The 22,962-nt window shown below is 40.1% G+C and overlaps 1 protein-coding gene across 8 annotated transcripts in view; it reads left to right on the top strand.

Moving 5' to 3' along the window:
* The first annotated feature begins 2,531 nt into the window (after nt 1-2,531).
* Nucleotides 2,532-22,962, top strand: part of HERC1 (HECT and RLD domain containing E3 ubiquitin protein ligase family member 1) — a 111,402-nt gene continuing 90,971 nt past the window's right edge. For all 8 annotated transcript variants that reach the window (XM_075045525.1, XM_075045520.1, XM_075045523.1 and 5 more), the window contains exon 1: nt 2,532-2,677. The gene's annotated coding sequence lies outside the window, so the exon portion shown is untranslated. The remainder of the gene's footprint in view (nt 2,678-22,962) is intronic.

Below are 22,962 nucleotides of genomic sequence, written 5' to 3'. Positions count from 1 at the left end.
GTGTGGGGCATGTTAACACATTGAAGAGTACTGCTTAGTGTGTTTGTTTATTCTGCTTTCTGTTCTGTGGAATGGCAGATCTGCTGGACATTTCTGAATTGAATGTATTTTGATGTATCTGTTGAATTTTTTAAGTTTATGTCTTACACAGCATCCTCTAGCTGGCATATTTTAAATACTTAAAGAATGCTTTAAAATGTTTTTATGGTTTACCCCATTTTTGGTGATGTTTGTTTGCAAAGGTGATCTCGCCAGCAAAGCAGCTGCTGATTCACAGCAAAGTTTGACTATGGCTTTAGACAAAAGATTAGCTGGTGCAGTTAGGGGTACAAAACTAACAAAAATTAAAAGACTTCTTGAACAAAAATAGGTTGTCTTGACCATTGTTCTGGGGGTTGGTACTACATGTTTCCTAACAGAGACTTTTTTTTGGTGTGTGTTTTTTAGCTTGGTTGGGTCAAAGACTATTTTCAAAACAAGGCATTTGGGTTTTATTCTGCTGCAAAGAATTATGAACCCATGAGTAGCCTTTTAGGGGGACAGAATAAAGGGCCGTGAATAGCTGGGGTCTGCCTCCAAAGTTGCCAGTGTCATTTGATCTAATCTTGGTTGGAACCTGTGCCATGAAGTGCAACAGCCCCTCCAGGGAGCTGAGCCTGTAGTAAATCCCCTAACCACTTTATACCTCAGAATAAACTGTTATGGATATGTGCTTTGGGCTGAGAGGGGGCCTTATACTGAGGAGAGATGCAGTAAAGATGGGCTGTAGGACAAGGATGTGAGGATGGGAACACTGGCCCCTTGATACCGCGTGTCTGACGACAGCCATCAGCAGATGCCTAGGGAAGAAAAGGCAAGAGCAAGCACACAGTAATGCATCCCCAAATACTTTGTGGGTCAGGGTGTTTTTCAACTGGAGGAGGTTTCTTTGGTAATCTGTGGTGGATTTTTTTTTTCCTTTCATGTTTTATTCTGGCCCCTTTTTGAGTCCAGGTAAGCTTTTGCTGCAAGGTGTTCTACAGCTTACTTATGTGTGAAGAAATAATAGCTCTTTTGCTTGTTCTGAATTTGACATCTACTGGTTCCACTTGTTAACTTGTTAACTAGAGGCTAACAATTGTTCCCTGTTCACCTATTTCATGTCACCAATCCTTGTAAGCTTCTTTTTATATTCCTACCTTAGGCTGACGTATCCAAACATATGCAATGGCTCCTTGCAGAGAAGTTTTTCTCTTGCCTCTGTTTTCAGTTTTCCCATTTATTTAATGGAAGTCATGAACAATGTGTATGAATTCAGTCATGATATCCCTACCATTGTATGGACCATAACCAATTGATGTGGGCGTAAGTGAAATTTCTCAGTTTTGTTTCTTGCTAGTGTGGCCTCACTGATCTTACGTGGCATGTCATTGTTGCTGCCACTATCTTAGCCTGTAATTCAGTCTTGACAGTACACTTCTCCTATTTTAGACCCAGAATTTCAATCCCCAGTGACACTTCTTGTTGTTATCCCGTTCATTTTGTTTAAGCCAAAGCTTTCTTTCTCAATATACTCCTGCTCATCCACTACTGTGACCTGTTTTGCCTTTTCTGCACAATTTCTATCCCTTCATGCAGCATCCATTTCTCTTCCTTTCACTGACTTTCCAGTACATCTATTTGATTGGTATCCTCATCTAAATTAGATGTTTCGCTCCTCATCCAAATCAGGTGTTTCACTCCTCTAACCTGTTTTTTAGATTGTTTTTGTGCAAAACCAGTTGTCTGCTATTGCTTGCACTTTAAGAAAACAAACAACTGCTCTGGTCATGTTTTCATTCCCGATGCCGGCATCCTCCTTCCATTTTGACTGAGGAAAAGCCATGCCTGCTGGACGCGCTGCCCGTGCTCCAGCCCGGTCCTGTGTGATGGGCTTGGGCTCCTCTTGCTTCTGCACGCCGACGGTTCGTTTCCCGGTTTCTCTGTGGCTCTCGTCAGACTCCCTCACGGCCCTGGTGGGAGCCTCTTTGCCTCGCCAAGCTCCTGTCGGCTCAGCAAACGGGCACCTGAGGCGCACCCCGGCTGCCTTGGTGCTGTACGCGCGGCTGCTCTGGGCACCCAGCCGGGCTGCTGCAGGCCTCGCTGGGCTGAGGGGGTGCGTTCCCTCTGCCTGCCGGCAGTCCCCTCCGTTCGGGGGTTGCTTTGCAACTTGTCGACCCAGGGAGAGGAGGGCCCTGCGCCCGCCCCTCGGCGGGGAAGCCTGCCTCCTCGGCCGGGGGCTCTGGGCGTGCCCCCCCCCCCCCCCCCTTCGCCCGCGGAGCCGGGCTGCCGGTGGGGCCGAGCCTCGAGCGCGTCCCCCGCAGCCTCCGCTGGTCACGGCCGCGGCGAACCGTGCGCAGGCCAGCGCGCGCAGAGGAGGCGAGGCGCTGCGCGGGGCGGGCGGGCGGCCGCGCGCCCAACTTTCCCGCGGCGCGGCCGGCGGCCGCTCGCGGGCCCTGCGCGCGGAGGCGGGGAGCGGCCGGCGCCTCGCGAGAGCGGCGCGGTAGCTCCGCGAGATCTCGCCGCTTCCCTCCCCCTCCCCGCCCGCGTCATGTTTTCTCTTTGACAAGCCGCCGTCGCCGTTGCTGCCGCAGGAAAGGACGCGGCTCCCGGCGGGGACTTGCCGCTTGCCCCAGCCTCGCGAAAGACCCGGACTAAGGTCCGCCGCCTCTCCCCCCCCCCCTCCCTTCCCCGCTGCCCGGTGAGCGCTCGGCTGTGCGGGGGGGGAGGCTGACGAGCCCAGCACCCGGCGGGGACAGCGGTGGGAGGCCTGAGCGAACCCGGCGGGGGAGGGGGGGGTTCTCCTCAGCGCCGCACCCCACCGAAACAAACCGCCGCCTCGCGGGGCGCGGCCGTGGCAGGGGGGGTGGGGGGAGCAGCTGTACCCCGGCACGGCCCCCCCGCCTTGTCATGCGGGGGCGGCTGCACCCCCTGTGCCGCCGACGGGTTTGTGGGGGGGCGGGTGCGGGGAGGCGAGGCCGCGGGTCTGGCCGCGGGCGTCTGGGAAGGGGGAAGGTGCAGGCGGGGATGGAGGAAAAGGGGAGGCAGGTGGGGCCGGTCAGATGGCGATGCCCTGTTGCTGAGGTTGAGAGAACGACGGGCGTCCGGCAGCTCTTCTTCCTTTGTAGGGAAGGGAGGAGGGGGGCTTTTTGTGCCTCTTCAGAGCAGTGTAAACCGTATGAAATCTGCGTTGTGCTTCGGATGAGATCCTCGGAGCCTGTGCTTTTCCCCTTGAGCGTCATGAATGCGGTTGTAGCGTGGCCGTGCATTCTTCCCCTGAGCGTTAAATGCGCCTCTGGCTGTGTGCATCCCAGGTGGATCTCGCTGGTGTCACAAAATTGGGTCTGAAATTTGTCATGTTGGCCTTTATCAACTGTGTGTATGACTGGAGGTGTTCCATGTATCTCCAGACCTGTCATCTGAATTGCATTGTCTCCCCGTGGCTTGTTTGCTGGCTCTTACTTCCAGTACTGAAAAATTATATGAATACTTTTTCTCTGAGATTTTTTTATTGTGTATTCTGAGGTGATGTCGTAGCAGGTGTTTTTTGGGGGTAGGGTGGGGTGTTGTTTGTTGTTGTTTTTCTTTTTAACTGCATACAGTTAATTTCTTTTAGAAGTTACTGTATACAAGCTGCTTTTCATGTTTTTTAGGGACAGAACCCTATTGTTATGCTCTCTCCCTTTCACAGTGTACATAGGAGAGGTTTATGTGCAGTTGGTGAAACATCTTTATCTTCCGTTGTTTTAGACCTGTTCTTCATATCTAAGCTGATGGTTGCTTCGTGGACTGTTTAATTTGCTGTAGCTGGGACCATGTGCGCTATATATATGCATACTTATTACATACGTATATATATGTGTATATATACACGTAGCATATTGTATCATAAGCTTGATTAGATCTGTAGTTCAGGAAAGTGTTCTATACTGTTACTTCATAACAAAACCTCAAAGCTATAAATGTACATGTACTGAATTTAATGCTCCTTGTTAGAGGCCCCATATAAACTACATCATCTCTAATGCATAGGGATGTGGGACTGCAGAGGACCTAGACCTCAGGATTGAGTCTCACATAATTATGGGGAAAAATATAATAGACGTTTAATCTGGAAAGGTAGATCGTTATACCTGGTCAGCCTGCTACTGCTTCCCAATATTCTAGAGGAATGTATTAATTTTGCATGAAAGATTAAAAGCTGTGCCATGATGATGTGCAACAGGACAGAAGAAGGGCATTGCCCGTCTCCTGTATCCTTACACTTATAAGGAATTTGTTAGGCGGCTTTATACACAGTAGTTGTCTCTCAGGATGAAACATGTTACAGCTCCTTGTCTCCAAGTATAAACAAACTTGTGTATGTTTGAGGCTTTCCTCTCTGCTTTTGTGTTCTTATTTAAATGTATCATGTATGTTTTATTCATTGTCTTAATGTTATGGATAACCATGTTTTTGTGGCTGGAAGTGTGTAAGTTCCAAGCGGGAGTAGGGGTGTTGAAGTTTTTTTTTTTTTTCCTGCAAGCTGTGTAAAGGAGGTATTGATATCTGATTGTTAATTAAGAATAATAGGAATATAAAGTCTTTGACTTATTTTTGCTGAAGGACTGCTTGGTATAGTAAGAATATAACACAGCATTTTTTTTTTTAATCATTTAATTCTTGAACTGAAAGATAATTTACCAGTGAAAGCTTTTTTTTCTGTTATTTCAGAACTGAATTGAATGGATATTACTTGATTAGGAAAGGATTTAAGTGGCCTGAATAAAATCTCAGTTGTTTTTTTATCTTTAATTTACCAATTTCAGATAGCCATAATCTTCCTTTTTTTAAGAAAACGGTACGGGGTGCTCCGCATGTTTTAAAACATCAGTGATGACTGGAGTGGGACCATTTTATGGATGGGAAAAGCTATATGTGAAATTAGGCTTTGTATTTTGGTAGTAAAATTAGGAGTGTATGCATTTAAATACTTTTGTTTAAGACTCCCTTCTAGTATTCTGATCTTTTTTTCCATTTTAAATGTAATTATTCTTGTAATTATCGTGGGGTAGAGAAGCACTTTTATCCCTATTTTAGAAATAAGTAACGGAGACAAAAAAATATATGTATTTCAGGAAGACATGGTGGAGCGGGCATTTGAGTTCTTGTCATATGTTGTTAGGAAGTCATTATGCTTTCAATACAACGGTCTTCATTTAGGTACTGTACAGATAATCCTTCTCTGTTTATGTAACTTGAAAGATTTTTATCTTGCACTTGTATGTTTTAGTTAAATGTAGGGTGCATTTGTCTATGGCTGATTTGACTTCCTGTTGTCAAAGTCATTTTAGCAAATGGTGTGTACTGTGTTGGTTATGTTTCTTTCTCGTGATCGGTTTTCTAAAGTACTCAAACTCTGAAATTGCTGGCAGGTTTTCTTTTTTTCTGTTTCCCTGTAGTGGTTGACAGTCATGTGGAATGTTCAAATCTAGTAGGTGTTTTCTCTTTAAAAACATCTAAAGTAGCCCTCAGAAAATGAAGCTGTACTTTCCTAGGCCTGCTGAGGTAACTGGCAGTGTGCTGCAGCTGCTTACTGTGTATCATAGTAACTTCATAGTAATCCTTTCAATTTCTGAAGATGAGAAAAAAAAAAATTAGCCTGGAACCCAGTGGCTATGGAATTTCCCAGTCAACACTAAGTGTAATTGTGGCCTGGGAACTGGCCACGTATATTCTCTGGCCTTGACTGCCTGTTGTGATTGACCTGATGTCATCAAGCTAGTTGGGAGTATGTTCAGGTGGCTCAAGCAATCATGTTCTCTGCTGGAAGCTGGAATTAATTTACTGTTTAAAGAAGAGCCTACAGCTTGAGTCCACCTTGCTAGTAAATAAATTTTTTTTGCTGTCAGCACTGCGTAATACAGAAATTTTGTCCTCAAACATCTCCTTACAAATGCACAAATTTTATACAACAAAAGTTTCTTTTTCAGTTAGCTATGCTGGGAGTACTCTGAGTCAAGAAATGGAAATGTTAACACAAAGCGTATACTTCGCTTATTTTGCATTTAAGTTGCAGTCTTGCTCGAGGAGTACTTTTTTTTTTTACTCTTTGAAATGAGTAATTGCACATTAAAGCAAAAATGGGCTCAATTGTATTTTAAAGTAGAATTACTTACACCTTATTCACTGTATTCCAGAGAGGGAAGGGATTCAAGAACTTGGTAAGAGGACTATCAGATAGTTAGGTTGTAAGTCACCTCTGGAGGTCATACAGTCATAGAATCACAGAATGGTTTGGGTTTGAAGGGACCTTAAACATCATCTAGTTCCAACTCCCCTTGCCATGGGCAGGGACACCTTCCACTAGACCAGGTTGCTCAAAGCCCCATCCAACCTGGCCTCGAACACTTCCAGGGATACAGCTGCTTCGGTGCCTCACCGCCCTCATTATAAAAATTTCTTCTTAATATCCAACCTAAACCTACCCTTTTTCAGTTTAAAACCATTGCCCCTTGTCCTGTTACTACAGGTCTCTCTCCGTCTTTCTTATATGCCCCCTTCATATATACATACAGAAAGGCTGCAGTCCACCTCTCTGCTTACATCAGAGCTAACCTGAAAGTTAAATGAGATCCCTGATCTGGTTGAATTTTGAATACCTATACATATGCAGATTTTGCAATCTCCTATCCATTGCTGACTTTCTCAATTTAAAGTCATGATTACTAGTAATAGATCATAATAATTTTTCCAGTTTTTACACGAAAATGTCTGTTCCTGTGTCTTAACGGTGGTTGGAAATACTACGACTACATGGTTAGTAGTAGTACAAGTTAGTAGAAGTACAAGTGATAGTACCTTTGGGGGAAAGTGATGGTGGTAAAACCTCACCAGGGTTTTCAGCCCTTTCCCAATGCCAGATCAGGCACCTTTCTTTCCTCAAATTGTTGGAACATTTTTGATGCGTCGGGATGTCTGCTTCTCAGCTCCTCTTTTTACTAACTGCTTTTGATGATGATGTATGTGGACCGTCTCTACATTCTCTGCTTTTGTTTCAGTATACTTTTACGTATCTGAAGAAGTAATGGATTAAATTGATTTTTGTAAGTTTCTCTGCTGAATAATAATAATAATAAAAAACTATTATTTCTGTTCTGCTTGGGTGGGTTTTGTACAGCACTGAAGGGTATAAGGGTTTACATTCACAAACCATTATTAGGTTTTTGTATCATTTTCTTTATAAACATAAGGGCAAAAGAGCAAAGAAATTTAATTTCTTAACAAATTAAAAATAACTTTGTCATCCTTTTGTCTTTCTCCCAGAAGATTTTTGGAGTGACCAGTTATGACCGGCTGAAAGCATAGGGTTATATTGGTTTCATTAGTAGACCTGATAATGAATAAATAATCCTAAGGGAACCTAAAATCATGGAGGAAGGCTAAATTTGGAAGAATATCAGTAGTACCTCAGCATGGCTTACCCGACAAATATTATAAAGCTAGGTGGAATTTAATGTTTGGAAAGAAAAGTTGATGTTTGGCTGCAGAATTAATCTGAACTAGGATGTCAGTAATTTAGTTTCCGTATGCTGAGCAGAAGGCTTATACAAAGAGGAAAGGTAGTGGACGATGTGACCAATGGAGACAGATGTTCACACAAATCAATTAATGTTAGTGTGTATTTCACTGTAGTGTTTTTCTTATGAGTGAAGAACAATCTGCTGTAGCTGCTGTTCTTGCTTGCTCTTTCTGGTTTAGTTCCTTTTGCTTGTCATCTTGCTGTTCCAGATTTGTAGGAGACCATGGCTTATTTTTTCTGCATCGTTTTACTGTCCATCTCCTATTATGCAGCACCTGTCCCTTTTCCCTTTTTTTCTGCTTCTAATGTCTCTTTTTGTCTCTTTAGTTTCAATTCTCTGTTAATTTGTAGTAATTTCTCTGCAATGTCAGTATTTTCTCATTTAATCGTTTTCTCTTTTTCTTTCCCATGACTGTTTTGTATAGATTCCCATTCACCTCACATCTGTCATGACACTGCATATAGACTAAATGTATTGGCCAAAAAGAACATCTGAGGAACATTACCTTGCACAGTGATCTACAGTGGTTTTTGGCATGAGTAAAATATTGAACAAATGACTCTTTTAGGCAACATTATGTCCTGTTACCATTGGTTTTAACTATCATAGTTTGCCTGGGCCATGAGTAATATGGAACAACTTGTGGGTTTTGCATTGCTTGTAGGTTTTACATTGTTGGCCGATGACAAGGCAGGATTTTAATTAATTTTATATATTCCTGGTTTCTAAATTAACCTTTCAAGAAAAAGGCTGCAAGTGTTTTTTGGAGCCCTCATATCTGCTGCTAAATCACATATATACAACCCTTTATTTATGAAAAAAGGAAAGCAAAGAGTTTGCTTTTCTTTTAGTTGTACTTTCAGATCGCAGAATTTTTGTAAGGGTTGCAAAAATTGCAATTCTAACAGTTGGTAGCATGCGGAGCATGATTCTCACTGGGACTTTGTGCCTGCTTTGTAAGAAGTAGGAAAGACTGGAATGGTAAAAAGTTCAGGTAATATGTCATTTTATGGAATGCTAGGAACTGTGAGGACTGGAACTTAATAAAACCAGAAAACAGTCCTCCTGTTGCACAAATTCAAGGTACATTTGTATCTTGAATTCCACATTCAGTTCTGGAGTCATACAGATGAACATACAGATATATATATACTGGTGCTACAGGTAGGTCATATCATTATAGGTGATCATATAGCAATAAGGGAACTAAGAAAAAGGCAAAGGAATGTGGTATGGATGATTACAGGTATGCAATGCTTCTGTGGAAAGAGAGAGTCTTTGGTTTCAGTTGATCCTGCAGAGGTGAAATAAAATAACCACATTTTTGTGTGTCATAGTTGTATTAGGAATTGGACAGGATATCGAGATAATAATTTAGCAGGCTTAGATACAGAATAAAGGCTTTGGTATACTGGTAAGAATGTTACATTTATTTGAATTAACAAAATAATTTATAATGGTTCTAAGTGCATATGCTACAAAACTAAAATGTTGCAATTTTGAAGAGATTCCACTTGTATAATGGAATTGTAGTATTATTGTCACAGTGAGGCAGTAAATGGAAACATATTTGTCCTGGTTTCAGCTGGGATAGGGTTAATTTTCTTCCTAGTAGCTGGTGTAATCCCGTGTTTTGGATTTAGGATGAGAAGAGTGTTAATAACACATTGATCTTTTAGTTGTTGCTGAGCAGTGCTTACATGAAGTCAAGGACTTTTCAGCTTCTCTTGCTGCCCAGCCAGCAAAGAGGCTGGGGGTGCACAAGAAGCTGGGAGGGGACACAGCCAGGGCAGCTGACCCCAGCTGACCAAAGGGGTATGCCATGCTGTATGAAGTCATGCTGAAAAATAAAACTGGGGGAAGTTGGCTGGGGGGGTGGTGGCCTGCTGCTTGGGGACTGGCTGGGCATCAGTCAGTGGGTGGTGAGCAATTGCACTGTGTGTCACTTGTTTTGTATATTCTTTTATCATCATTATTATTTTCCCTTCTTTTTCTGTCCTGTTAAACTGTCTTAACCCACAAGTTTTACCTTTTTTCCGATTGTCTCCCCCATCCCACTGAGGGGAAGTGAGCAAATGGCTGTGTGGTGTTTAGCTGCCTGCGAGGTTAAACCACAACAATATTGCATCAGGTTTTCAGTCATATTTCAAATAAATTAACTGTTCCAGACCCATGATCAGCTATGTATATAGAACTTCTGCTTTCTTAAGAACTTATCTAAAATAACATCACAGAAAAAAGTTTTTGAATAGTCAGTCTCACTTGCAGTGAATGAATTGAATTATATTCTTAATGAGCTAGTAGAATTACCTGATTATTCTGATTGTGAAATCTTTCCTGAGTTTTGTGTAAGCCACAAAAAGCTTGATTTTTCTGGCCCATCCACAGAAATTATTTCTCACTGTTGCAAACAAAGATTTAACTACTTGTAGCAATATTAAGAGTTGTAGTGTGCTGTGGCTGCCATCCATTTAAATATTACATTTTCTAATCCTTTCCAGAAACTGCCCAGGTGACATGCTTAAAGTACCTCTAGCACAGTTTCCTCTAGGACAAGTCATGTTGAAAATAGTAAATGAAACTGCTGTGAACTTGAGAAAGATCATTGTCAGTGAACATACGCTGAAGAACTCTGTCCTTTGGAAGTACACAAATCTGCTTATTTGTTTTGCTTATTTGTTGAAGTTTTTTTTTTTCTTTTCTTGCAGTGGGTTTAGAAAGTATCTTTACCTATCCGTTGGGGAAGGGTGGTATAACATTACAGTGGGGCAGTAAATAGAATTCAGACGTGTGAGTTTCACAACCAGTTCTATGTATGTTCTTCAGTTTTGGTGTTTCCTGCCTTTGATTTGACTGTACAGACTTCTAGCTTTGTGTTACAAGTTTTTGTAATTAGGTTCCCATAAAATAAAGTTACATGTAGTCAGCATCTTACAAAGGCTGCTGAAATTGCTAATTGCAGAGAGGGAGAGGGTGAGTGCTTGTGAGGTTTATTTTTCCTCTGAGAAAACTTTTGATTTTTAGGACATGTAATGTTTGCAGCTTTATAGGTGCAGTTTTGCAAGAGCTTTGCAGAAGATAAAGCTTTCAGCTGCTTTTGTAGCCTAAGAGTCTGAGCACTTAGCTTCTGTCAGAATAATTGTTTTTGTCTGTGCTTGATTTCTGCTGTAGTCAGACTAAATTAAAGAAAAATGTGGTAGTATGTAGCTTCATTAAATTCTGACCTTTTTATTATCTTCAGTGTGTGTGCTGGATTTAAGAAAACATATTTTCTGCATACTGATTGAAGATACTGTATTTCATTTTACGCATATTGATTCTCAGATTGTGGTTCATTGAGTGGTGCTGTCTTCATGTTTCCAGAATTGAGAAGCTTCTGGGAAATACTTAAATTTTTTTTTCATTCCCTTTCTAATATTTATTTTCACTTTTCCAAAAGTTAATCCTGGTTTTGCTACAGGATATTACAACTTAACCCTTTATAATTACTGAAGTAATTTTCTAGCTCTTCCCACATATCTTCTAGCTTTTAGGGTAGACTGTTGAAGCTGTTTTTAATTGCTTCATGCCTAATACATTATTTACACAGGGAGTGAATAATCCTACATTTTATTCAGTTGACACTGTAGTGAGAAACAAAATTAGCTAAAGTAGAATTTGGATAGAATGTTAAATTTCATTCTTCTAATACTCTAAGTGTTGCTCAAATCTTTTTAAAATTACAAGTGGTAATATCTATGGTTTTTCTCTCCAGAAACATTGTCCTAACTTAATGTTGAGTGATAATATTGCTTCCTACAACACAGAATTCTCTCCTCTTGTTTCTCTGGCTGACATGCCATGCTTTTTCTGAGCAGAAGAATATGACAGCATTTTCCAAATCTTCAAGAGGCTTTTGTGTTTTTGTATACATTTATAATTGTAGGAGTTTGTGATGATGATCTTATAGTTGAACCTTCCTCAATTGTAAAAGTCATGATGAGATAGTTGTGTTACAGAGATGGACCTTGTACAAGACACAGTGTTTTCAGTATTTTTGATTGTCATAAAGAAATGTTGGCAAAATATCTTAAAAATCTGGTTTTTATTTTGAAAAAATTAAAAAAACCCCACCACACTAAACTATGCTCTGCTTTCTGTTTGAGTGCCAGACTGCAAAAATGCAATCAGGTATGCTTACCGGGAAGTATTATTACCATTTAAGAGAAAAGTAGCAGAGGAATAGACTTTCATGAGTCATAGAAAACTTTGAAACTTGTAATTGTGTTAGTTGAAGAATGATTTTTGTAAGGTTGAAAATCTCCATGGACTGTGACAAGTGATGCCTAAAGACTAGGTGAAAATATATTTCCCTTTTTTACTGTGTCCATTTGATGACACTTAATGTAAGATCAGTTATTCCTGTATTACAGTGTTTACTCGTTTGGACCTTGTACACAGGGAGGAAAGCACAAAGCTGTAAAATAAGAATTAAGCAGGAAGATTCAGGTATATATAAGCAGTGGGAAACCACTGTACTTGAAGATTTAGCTACATTTCTGAGTTGATTGTTCAATTTTTCTGTTTAGCAGTCTGGGCAGCAGTTATGCCTTCTTCCTTCTTATCTGTGCGCTTTTATAATTGAAATTCTTGATGGCATACCAATGATTAACCACATTTGATAATGAAGTAGAACCACTATGTTGGACATCATGATTCTTTTAAAAAAACCCAACAAACCAACAAAAACTAAAAAACCCTAAGATCACCTTCTCCCTTCCACACACTTGGGTGTTTTCTGTCTGTTGATAAGCTGAATGTGTGTGCTAAGGACTGAAAAAACAAAACACGCTTTGTGGGGTAACTGTGCTGTTACACTCTCTACTTTTTAAAATAATAAGATAATTTTCCTGTCTTCCACTTGTTAATGATCTTTTGAACAACCTTCTTTTAAACAAAACAAAAAACCCTCTACTTTTTCTTGCCTTGACTCTTGTACTTTAAATCTCTTCTTGCAGGAAGTTAGAGTTATCTCTTTGGGGTTGCCTAGAGCTATTCCTTATCTTCCTGTTCCTCCCTCAAAAAGAAGCTACAGTGTATGCTGTGATCACTTTATATAGCTTCTGTCCCATCTCTACCTTTCTTTAATTTATCACAGCCATCTTCCTCTTGGATCTATACACAGCACCTTCACGGTAATCTTTTTTTTTTTTTTTTTTTTTTTTAAATCTAAACCCTAGAAGGGAGTTTCCTGGTTACTTACATTAGGATAAATTATCAGCTGCGTGGAGGCAGTTCTTTGGTAACAAATTCAGATATCTCCCATAGTTTCCAAGCTGACATGGAAAGGGAAGACTATGGAAATTCCTTCTGGGAAGTTGTGTATACATTCTGTCCAGGGCCAATGTTTCCTGCTAAGCTCAGAAAAAGGACTTTTATAACCTTATAAGCTTTGACCTTCAACCCCATGTTAAAGTCCTATTATTATTATCATTATTATTTCCCACCCCTTGGAATATAGGAATAATTGCTGTACTTTACAAATTCTGAAGTCTTTCGACTGCATTGAAGTTGAAAATTTCTCTTATTAACCTGTTTTGTAATGTTTTTCTTCCCTCTAGTGAGTTGTTCGTATACTTGCATTTGAAGCTGATCAAAGCTGTCCCACTTACCTCAAAGTGAGAAGACCTAAAAACCTAGTGGTTTCCAGAAGCTGTAGTAAAAATCTGACAAAAATGTGTTCTTAGAGATCTGACAGTCTTCACATCTGAGCCAACCAAGTGGATTTATGAGAACTCTTTAGCATTTCCTTTGTTCCCCTTCTAGAAGAATCTGCGTTTTCCATAGATAATTTAGGAGGTGGTGGTAAGTGGCTGGAAAACTTAGTGTTACATTCCAGTCCCATTTTACCTATTTTATGGTAGATTATATAAACACAAAAATACATTGTACATAATTTTTCCCCATAATTTCACTTTGAAGTTAACTGTGATATTTTGAAAGAATTACTCTACTTTTGAAAAGAAATAATTGTTACACAGAAGTTACTTATGCTTTAGACATATATACATGAAACACTGAAATATTTATAGTATATACTATAAATACTGAAATATATATATTTGTGTATATCTTAAAAAATAGTGAAACACTTATAGTGGAATACCTATTTTGTTTTATCTCCTAGCGAGTTTTACATCAGGGTATTCCTCATGCATCCCTGCGGTCAGTGGCTTGGTATTGTATATATAAAATAAACAAGCTGGGAATAATTGCAAGATCAAGTTCCTCTTTCTGTTTCTGAGTGTTTAAATTGCTATGGTGACAGAGAGAAGAAAGGAGCAGTATTTATAGTTTATCACTTCATAATTTATTTCCGTTTCATGGAAATAACTTGTAACTTTAGTTATATGCATCTCCAGTCTCTTATTTTATTCTTATTTAAGATACAGGGATAGTTCTTACTTCCTTAGAAAATATCCAGTTTTCCTCAGTAAAAGCATTTACTCTTTCCTGTTTAATTAGTGATAGAAACTTAATCTTAATTGAAAGCTCATTTGTTCAGTAGTCTGTTGTACTTAAGGATTACTTCCAACAGGCCTTTCGCATTTTAATACATGTGATTTATTAGTTATTTTAGGCAAGGTTACATCTCAAAAGTGAATGTTTTAAGTGATCTGTAAGAAGTAGATGGTGGTTTCAGGCTGAATTTATTCCTATTTAAGAAAACCAAACTCTTCAATAACACAGAATGTTTTAAATTCTTTAAAAGTATTTGCTAGGACACTAAAGACTGCATTATCTTCCTGAAATATGACAACTTTCCTCTTTTTCTTCATATTTTATCTCAAAAGGGAGGAACATGAATGTATTAATTGTTATTAGCATTTACTCTGTCTTGGTGACAAACATGTGCAGGCTTTTGGTTTTGTGTTCGGGTTTTTTTCCTAGATGCAGGGAACGCTGTCTAAGCCAAAACCTCTTTAAAATCATCATATAAGTAAATAGATAAACTGAAATATGTGGAAAAAGGGGAAATGAAATTTGTTGTAAACTTTCATTCTCTCTGAGTTCTTGGCCATGTGGAAATGTGTGCCAACCATTTAATTATTATAATTTCATAATGCTTAGAATTGCTTGTAAGTTGATTTATTTGAATTTGAAATGCAGCCTATTATCTTCTTTTTATGCATACTAATTATTGCAAGATGTGAAGACTTCATCCCGAGCTTAGAATTTGAGTGATAATAGCATGAGGTAGTTTGTACATTTGGTGTTAGTTTGTTTACATAATGGGGAAAGCCATGAACACACCAGAAGAGATAGCTGGTTTGTACTTTTGTGCTTGAAAACACAGAATCTGAAACATAGGGGAATGATCATTTATTATGCTGTGAGATGCAGTTTTGGCAATTGTAGGTTTGTCTTTGGGTGCATTTTAAGTGGTGGACTGATAAAAGGAAAAAGAACCTTTGTCTGTGCTGCAGGTAAGTTCCATGTTTCTTATAACATTAAGAGAGCTCTCTTAAGCGTATTTTCTTTTGTTATTTAAATGTTCTACTCTCCTCTTAGCTCAAGACTCCCCCCTCCCCCCTTGGTTATGTTCCTCTTTTTTTCACACGTTTCATTTTAAAGTTCTTTTCTTCTCATTTCTTTCATATGCTGTAAGAGAAAAACACAGCAGTTAGTGTCCTAATTGAAGTGAGGGGTAACTAACAGCTTGCTTTGTTCTACAGCTTGCAAATATTCCAGTAGAGTATTTGATGAATCTGAGCTTTTTCTTCAGTTGTAGAGTCTGCAGCACTGTCTGTGACTCACAGGGCTACGAAGCATCATTTTTTCCCCAGCTTCAACACTAGTTTCTAAGAGGGTGGTGGACAAATGCTTTTTCCTTCATCTTCTGTTCGGCAGCAGTTCTTTCTTTTTGGAACTGCCAGTGGTATTGGTAGGTTTCTGAATCTTCCGCCTTTCACCTGCTAATGAAAACCACTTTCTTGGCAAGTATTAAGTTGGATAAGAAATACCCAACTTCTTTTGTCCAAATAAGGTTTATAAGGAATGCAGTTGACCTTTGACCTTGCCCAGGGTTTTGCTGGAGGTAGTCTCATGCTTGTATCTTTGCTTTACTTTTTCATGTTTCTTGTTTACTCCTGTTGTAACGAAGTTTCATCGGCTACACTTGATTAGTGTTTCCACTTAAATGTGTTCCTGATTTTTTTTTTTTCTCAGAGTGTCAACTCTTAGGTGGAGATTTTACATATTGTTTTCTTTTTTATAAAGAACTTGGAATTCTAAGTTAGCAAACAAGCTTTGAAGGCAGTCTTAGAAACCTTCATATTTGTTCTACTGCAGCTCAAGTTGCTGCCACTGCTATTTTGAAAAAAATTCTACATCCAGGATACATAGAACTTGTTTTTTAGGGTTTGATATTTTCATTTTGTCCTCACTGTTTCCTAGAGTAAGCTTTTGAAACAGGTGTTAAATTTGGTAAGGCTGTCTTGTAATCCTTGTTCAGCTATGAGTTTTAAGTCCATTTTAGTTGACTTACTGATCAGTGACAGTAAAATATATGTGGGCATTTCCTCCCCCAGAATGGCTATTTGCCCAACAGGAACTGTGGTTCTGAAAGAGATGACAAATGAGTTGTGTTGCAAATTCTTCCTATTTACTATTTTTTTTCTTTTTTTTCTTTTTTTTTTTCCTGGGGTGGAGAGGTAGGCTTTTGTAGTGCATGTTTTGTCAACGTGAATAGATTTTTTTCCACCTGGTGCTGGACAGATACATTTTTATATAAAGTAAAATATCAAAACTTTCTCTAATAATTCTAATTTAAAAACCTGGTTATGTGTCTGGAAATTATGCAATAGGTAATGTTTAAGGCATCATCTTGTCTAAATCATAGCTTTTTTGAACCAGTGAGAGCTGTTCACTTGGAAGATTTGGAGGTTTACTGCATGTAAAATGTTGGCTAGTGATTTGACAGTAGGATAAGTTATTTCCAGATTGCTGAAAGGAATATTTTCTCCAATTAAGAGTCCCAAAATATGAAAATATAAACACATAACAAGATGTGATAGGGCTGGTTTTAAGGAGTAACAGTTGTTGCAATTTTAAAAAGATCTTTTGGTTGCCTTTTTTGTGTTTTGGGGGTTTTTTTTGTGTTTTGGTTTGGTTTTTGTGTTGGTTTTGTTCAAATAGAAATCCAAGAAATGTCTGGGAACTTTGAATTTGGAACTTTGAATTCAAAGTGTTTTAAGTGCTCCATTGTTGAAATACTTTTACAAAAATGTTGCTATACATTTAGACTGTTTTTGGTTTATGCTGCTGCTGCTGAAAGAAAAGTACTTCCTTTCTCCGCTGCTTGTCACATGTTTCTGCCTTCTCCCTTTGTGCTTGGCCATATGATCAGCTTGTTTGGAAAGTTGGTGGGACTATGCGCTGACCCATGCTGCAGAATTGGTACCTTCCACATGGTCAGCTGATCTTGTAGTGGTTAGATGTAGTAAAACATGAGTGAGTATATTCACATGGTCTTTCAAAGTCAAATGTATTTTCTTTTTGCCTGCACTTAGAAAAAAATGAAATGTCCTTGCCCATGCTCCAGAGGAATTATAAACCGTACATTTGTGGTCCTCAGCAATGAGCTGGAGGAAATAAACCCTATTTATAAACTGTGCTAGCCATTGTTGCCTAGTTTCTGCTTAACTTCAATGATACGTAGTCGCTATGCTTATACTCCACGCAGAGAGAGAATTTACACTTATATTCAGAGAGCTTTTTCAGGGCTATATCAAATCGGCTTGGTGCCATCAGTGCGTCCGGTTAAAGACTGCTACTTGTCATATCAAACCAAATGTTATTTTCAAGATGGACCGACGTATTTCTTTGGGAAGTTGCAGTGGGAGAGTATGTCACTACTAAGAGCTCAGATTCAAGCTTCAGTCTATTTTTAGAGATGTGAACAAGGGGAAGAGGAAAAAATCTATTGGGTTTCAGGAAAAGGAGCAGTATTTGCACCTTTGAGGTACATGAGCAAGTTTTGAAATTTCTGAATGAAGAATAGCTGGTGTAAGCATAATACAAAGCAAATGAATGAGTCTTTATTCAAGGAACTTCTTAATGTAGCTAGATCCCCATGTGTTGTCTCTTGAGAAGGCGCTAACTTTGTTACTGAGGAACAGAGTTTTGAAGTTTGCATTAATTGGCCTTACAGTTGCAATTCAGACAAACAGTAGTCAACAAATCCTTCCTGACAAATGAGAAAATGTTGCCTTTTCTTTGTGAAGAAGGTCCTGGATGTAATAATACCTATCTGTGTCACTTGGAGGCTGAGCTGTTGGTGTGTTTTGTAGTGTGAGTAAACAGAAGGTGTGTCTAGTATGAAACGGAAAGAATGCTTACTACCGCTGAATGGTAGCTAACAGTTGTGGTTCCAGTTTTTGTGTGATAGACGTGTAAGGATTTTGTCTACTGTAATACTACTGGAGTTATTTGAGCCTCAGTGAGCCTTGCCCAAGTAAGACTTTTGATGAAGGTGCTAATCTATTTTAGAGAAAGTTTGGCTGGAATAAAAGTAGGTGCTTAATAGCACAAAATGTGCTATATTGGCAGAAGAGCTGTAGTATAGGTCTCTGATTTTTAATTTTTTAATTTTTTTTTTTTAAAGTGTGAAATACCAAGACAGAGAGAGAACAAAGTTGCATTATACATTACCCGTTGCACTACAGGCATTACAGCTGTAGGAAGCACATCCTCTCACTAGATGGCAGAGAGATTCCCTCCACCTCCCAGAGGTTTAGTTTTAAATTAGATCAAACAGAGCTCTCTTTCAGAATATTATATTACTTTTTGGTGAAATTGTAATACATTAGAACTTGAAGGGTCAACGAACAGAAACTGATCATTCAGAACCTAGGTAACCCAACACCTCTTTTTAAAAAAGAGCAGTTTGAAAACACTCCTTTGCTTTGAAAAAGCCTCCTTGCATATTAAGCTATAAGTTAGCTTGACAAAATTTACAGCTGATGTCAAGAATCCTCTTGAAGAAACTGGAGTTCTAAATGCTACCAGCATTAAAATTAGTACCTCAAATGTCTCTTTGGGAGGAGAGTGTTCTGTTCTTTTTATTAATTTTAAAAAATTTTCTCAGACTGAGACTTAGAAGAACCCTGGGATCAACTAGTTGTGATCATTCTGCATTCTTGTATGTGAGAAGTTTTTCAAACTCAGTGTTTGTTTTTGGAATTAGTTTTTTTTTGTTGTTGTGTTATGAATGCTTTTACTTTTGCAGCACTTAAACGTTGTATAAATGCTAACTAAGAAACGTTGATTTTAATGACTTCATTGTTATTTCAAATACATGTAGTTCTTGTGCTTTATGTTTTTGCTGTTGAGTTCAAAAGCTGTCTACTGAAAATACTGTGGTTATGAGGGTAAAATATTAAGCAAGAAAAACAAGCATAAAAAAATTATTTTATTGGAGTACAGAAATTGAAGTCAGTAAAAAAGTATCCTAAATCCAGCTGCAAAGCACTGAAATACTAAAATGCTGCTAGATTGCAAGTGAACAATAAAAATAATAAGACATTAAAGTAGTCTTTGAAATCTGCGGGACACACATAAATATGAAATGCTCAATGTACATTGCATTTGTGCTCTTCTTTAGATTCCTCCTACTCATGCCAGGGTTCTGATCCAGAACTATGAATAGGATCTGGCAATGAAGCCCTCACTTCATTTTTAAGTAGCTGAATATCCCAAAAGTTAGTTATTCCAAAACCATATTGCATTCTTTTTTTTGGTCTTAAGTGTCGACAGAACAGCCTGAAATTGCAAGATGAAAGTTAAAAACAAGAAGAAATAGACTGAACGGTTTTATGACACATGCTGCAGCAAGATATGTGAACTAGCTTGGATCCAGTAAAACACTATGACTGTATCAACAGGGTGCTGGGCTTGAACTAATAAGCCCTTCTGAGAAGCTATCCTAATACAACCTTTGCTTGTATCTCAGCTTAGTCTCACATAGGCCAACACTTCTAGACCATCCAAACACTGGTCTCTGCAGGAGCTTGCCTTTGGGTACCAGTGGCATACATTAATGGTTTTGGTTAGAATCATTTTTTGAAGAATACTAACATCTTCCATTTCTGAGCTTTAAACAACATGTATAGTATAGGACTTCTAGTCATTGCTTTAGTCTTGGGAGAGTGCTGTCATTTGTATTTCCTTGTTCTTTGGTTGATGGAATTTCTTGTTGTTACAGGAGAGATGTGGACTGTTCAGCAGTTTACATTTTTTTCAGAACAGCTACCCCATTAGGTTAACCTCCTTTATCCTTATAAAATACCAGAACATGAGGGCAGGGTCATACACTGTATAATTCAATGCAGACATATATCATCATAATGCTGAGATACGCTTATCAATTCTGCAACTTTTTAGTTCTTCAGAAATTACCTTGTCTGTTAAATAAATGCTGTTCATGTGTACTTTTAAAATAATAACAAGGTAAACTAAAACTGTGGTTACTAACATTAAAGTATGATTCTGTAGTACTGGGAAGAAATGAATTATGGTGAGATGTCTGTCGTGACAAAGAAGAAATGCCATGCGTTGCTGCATTCATATGGAACAGTATTCCTCCATACATCCTCATCTGTCTGTGAGAGAGCAGTCACTAAGACAGCGCTAGGCACTTTCTAAATACATTTAAAAAACAGTGAATTTATGGCTCTAAGTATTGCAAAATTGGAACAAATGTCACTTTGTGTTTGTGCTGCAGATTACTTAGGATTTATTTTTGTGATAGAAATCTCTTCAGGGAAGATGTTTTTGTTAGCCTGAAATAAATGTTTTCCTATTAGAATGACAACATGAGACCAGAAAAGTGGTCTGTGTTGTATATCAGAATTTATTGTACTCCATCTCAAAAGTGTTTGCTATTTCCATTAGAAACTCAATGCAGAATTTAACTGGGAACAAACTTCTGAGTTTTTCAGTTTGAATTCATTTGTGATTGTTTCATACCCATTTATCATAGGATCATTTAGGTTGGAAAAGACCTTCAAGATTATCGAGTTCAGCCGTCAACCATGCCCACTAAACCATGTCCTGAAGTGCCTTGTCTACGTGCTTTTTGAATACCTCCAGGGATGGTTACTCCACCACTTCCCTGGGCAGCCTGTTCCAATGCCTGACAACCCTTTCAGTAAAGAAATTTTTCCTAATATCCAATCTAAATCTCCCTTGCCACAACTTGAGGCCATTTCCTCTCGTCCTATCTCCAGCCACCTGACAGAAGAGACCAGCTCCCACCTCCTTTTGGGTAGTTGTAGAGAGCAATAAGGTTCTCCCCTCAGCCTCCTCTTTTCTAGACTAAATAGCCCCAGTTCCCTCAGCTGCTCTTCGTAAGACTTGTGCTCCAGGCCCCTCACCAACTTGGTTGCCCTTCTCTGGACATGCTCCAGCACCTCAATGTCTTTCCCGTAGTGAGGGGCCCAAAACTGAACACAGTACTCGAGGTGCGGCCTCACCAGTGCCGAGTACAGGGGAACAATCACCTCCCTGCTCCTGCTGGCCACACTATTTCTGATGCAGGCCAGGATGCCGTTGGCCTTCTTGGCCACCTGGGCACACTGCTGGCTCATATTCAGGTGGCTGTCGACCAACACCCCCAGGTCTTTTTTTGCCGGGCAGCTTTCCAGCTACTCTTCCCCAAGCCTGTAGCGCTGCATGGGGTTGCTGTGACCGAAGTGCAGGACCTGGCACTCGGCCTTGTTGAACCTCATACAGTTGGCCTCGGCCCATTGATCCAGCCTGTCCAGATCCCTCTGTAGAGCCTCCTTACCCTCAGGCAGGTCAACGTTCCCTCCCAGCTTGGTGTCATCTGCAAACTTACTGAGGGTGCACTTGATCCCCTCGTCCAAATCTTTGATAAAGATATTGAACAGAACTGGCCCCAGTAGTGAGCCCTGGGGAACACCACTTGTGACCAACCACCAACTGGATTTAACTACATTCACCACAACCCTCTGGGCTCCTCCATCCAGCCAGTTTTTTACCCAGCAAAGAGTACACTTGTCTAAGCCATGAGCCGCCAGCTTTTCAAGGAGTATGCCATGAGAGACAGTGTCAAAGGCCTTACTGAAGTCCAGGTAGACAACATCCACAGCCTTCCCCTCATCCACTAGGCGGGTCACCTGGTCATAGAAGGAGATCAGGTTGGTCAAGCAGGACCTGCCTTTTATGGACTCATGCTGACAGGGCCTGATCCCCTGGTTGTCCTGCACATGCCATGTGAGCGCATTCAGGAGGAACCAACTGTTCCGTAATCTTCCCTGGTACCGAGGTCAGGCTGACAGGCCTGTAGTTCCTCAGATCTTCCCTCTGACCATTCTTGTAAATGGGCATCACATTGGCAAGCCTCCAGTCATCTGGGACCTCCCCTGTTGACCAGGATTGCTGATAAATGATGGAGAGCGGCTTGTTAAGCTCCCCTGCCAGCTCCCTCAGTACTCTTGGATGGATCCCATCTGGTCCCATAGACTTGTGAGTGTCCTGATGACGTAGTAGGTCACTATTTCCTCCTGGATTATGGGGGGGTATATTCTCCTCTCTGTCCCTGTCTTCCAGCTCAGGGGACTGAGTACCCTGAGGATAACTGGTCTCACTATTAAAGACTGAGGCAAAGAAGGCATTAAGTACCTCAGCCTTTCCCTCATCTCTGGTGGCGACGTTTCCCTCTGTATCCAATAAAGGATAGATATTTTCCTTAGCTCTCTTCTTATTGTTAATATATTTGTAAAAACATTTTTTGTTGTCCCTTACAATAGTGGCCAGATTTAGTTCTAGCTGAGCTTTTGCCTTTCTGATTTCCTCTCTGCATGACCTAACAAGATTCCTGTATTCTTCCTGAGTTGCCTGCCCTTTCTTCCAAGGATGGTAAACTCTCCTTTTTTTCTTGAGTCCTAGCAAAAGCTCCCCATTAGCCAGGTCAGTTGTCTTCCTCAATGGTTTGTCTTGCAGCACATGGGAATAGCCTGGTCCTGAGCCATTAAGGTTTACTTCTTGAAGAATGTCCATCCCTCCTGGACCTCTTTGCCCTTCAGGACCGTCTCCCAAGGGACTCTCTTAACCAGTGTCCTGAAAAGGCCAAAGTTGGCCCTCTGGAAGTCCATAGTGGTGGTTTTGCTGACCACCTTCCTTGCCTCACCAAAAATTGAGAATTCTATCATGTCATGGTCACTAAGCCCAAGATGGCCTCCAACCATTACACCTCCCACTAGTCCTTCCGTGTTTGTAAATGGTAGGTCCAGCAAGGCTCCTCCCCTGGTAGGCTCACCTACCAGCTGTGTCAGGAAGTTGTCTTCCACACACTCCAGGAACTTCATAGACAGCTTGC

Source organism: Buteo buteo, chromosome 13 (genome assembly GCF_964188355.1).
Source record: "Buteo buteo chromosome 13, bButBut1.hap1.1, whole genome shotgun sequence".
In the NCBI taxonomy this organism is placed as follows: domain Eukaryota; kingdom Metazoa; phylum Chordata; class Aves; order Accipitriformes; family Accipitridae; genus Buteo; species Buteo buteo.
This window is presented reverse-complemented; position numbering and strand designations above follow the sequence as displayed.